Here is a 1,865-nt window from a genome sequence, read left to right as displayed (position 1 = left end):
TGTTAGTTATGATAGTTTAGTTATGATGTAAATACAATAAAAATTAAACCAAGATTTATTATAATTATCATGTTGATCCATACATTGGTAATGTCTGACTGGACCTCGTGTCACTTTATGTTCAATAAATTGGGCCCTGAGGTCAAAAAGGTTAAGAAACCCTGGTCTAGAAAAGGGAAAATAATATTTAACTTCTGTTAAGAAAGTCTATTTAGATCATTCCCACTGCAGCCAATAAGGTGTGTAAGAAAGATGAATGTTTTTGTTTAATAAAGGATTTGTTGTGGTCAGCTGTTAATGTGACTGTTTGTGAACAGTTCCACAGTGCTGAAAGTTGTTGTGAATGTGACTGTATGTGAACAGTTCCACAGTGCTGAAAGCTGTTGTGAACGTGACTGTATGTGAACAGTTCCACAGTGCTGAAAGCAGCTGTTAAAGTGACTGTATGTGAACAGTTCCACAGTGCTGAAAGCAGCTGTTAATGTGACTGTATGTGAACAGTTCCACAGTGCTGAAAGCTGTTGTTAATGTGACTGTGTGTGAACAGTTCCACAGTGCTGAAAGCTGTTGTGAATGTGACTGTATGTGAACAGTTCCACAGTGCTGAAAGCTGTTGTGAATACAGCAAAAGTCTGTAAATAAATAAATCAAACCTCCTGTGACAGAAGAGTCGAGGTTGTTTACCCATTGGAGAAACTCAAAAACAATAAACCAGGATTTATAAACTGTAGTTAGTAAATAAAGCTGTGTCAAGGATTACACTTATATAAAACTGATTAATCCTCATAATTAATCAGCCACAGAGTCATAAACACATGCTTCACTGGGAACTAGGGGTGCACCAAAAACCTCTACTCACGTCAGAATCGTGATTCTCATTCAGAATTTATTTTAAAAAATTTTTWAAAATAAAGCTAATTCAAAGGCTGTCAGCCTCTGTTTGTAACTACATGGGACGTCCTGACATCACTTCAAAGCTGCCTCTGCAGCATGTGAAGAAATCACTGAAACTAAGAGGAAACTACAGAACTGGAGGAAAGACAGGGTCTCTGCAGGTTTTACCAAGTCAAATTTAAGACTTTTTAAGACCTTTTTAAGACCATCATGAATGAAATTTAAGACTGAAAATATAAATATATTGTTCTGCAGAGACGGCCGGGGCAGACGAACAGCTTTAATCGCTTCTGCCCGACAAAATTTAAGACCTTTGACTATCAAATTTAAGACCAACTTACACATTTTTTAACAAATTTAAGACTTTTTTAAGGTCTTAATTTTAGATATGTGAATTTAAGACTTTTTAAGGATCTGCGGACACCCTGAAAGAGATTGAACCAGACCCATCTTTGTTGAAGGCAAAGATTTGGGATCCTTTTGGTTTTTGTTGTTGTTGTTGTTTTACCAAACTACAGTGGGTGCAAGGTTTGCAAAATGAGGATGAAGCACTTTGGGAACACGACAAATGGGCTCACATTATCAGTTTTTAATAAAAAAAATCTATTTTGAATTGAATCATGACCCTAAAAATTAGAATTGAATCGTGAGACAGTAACAGCCCTGTAACTAAAACATGTCTGTTTCTGCTCCCTGGTTTCTGCATTCATGTGTTTACTGCCTCTTTCCTTTTCTATGTCATGATTGATCTTTAAAGTATAGATATATGTGATTAATTTAAGAGGAACTAATGTGTCTTGTCTGCCTGCTAATGATAATAATCTTTATTTAGCACATTTTAACAGATGAAACAGACATTTTCTCTTAAAAGCAGCAGTCAGTAAGGCAGTGTTGTATAAAGTACCACAAAGTCATAATTGAGTAAAAGTACAAGTATCTTACCAAAAAATTACTTTGGTAAAAGTTAAAGT

The 1,865-nt window shown here is 35.5% G+C and overlaps 1 protein-coding gene across 2 annotated transcripts in view; it reads right to left on the bottom strand.

Annotated features, from left to right (window-relative positions):
- Positions 1-1,865, bottom strand: part of mysm1 (Myb-like, SWIRM and MPN domains 1) — a 26,961-nt gene that overhangs the window by 23,688 nt on the left and 1,408 nt on the right. The window lies entirely within an intron of this gene.

Source organism: Austrofundulus limnaeus, unplaced genomic scaffold (assembly GCF_001266775.1).
Source record: "Austrofundulus limnaeus strain Quisiro unplaced genomic scaffold, Austrofundulus_limnaeus-1.0 Scaffold688, whole genome shotgun sequence".
NCBI classification, from domain to species: Eukaryota; Metazoa; Chordata; class Actinopteri; order Cyprinodontiformes; family Rivulidae; genus Austrofundulus; species Austrofundulus limnaeus.
The sequence above is the reverse complement of the archived record's forward strand: the minus strand, read 5'-3'. Positions and strand labels throughout refer to the sequence as shown.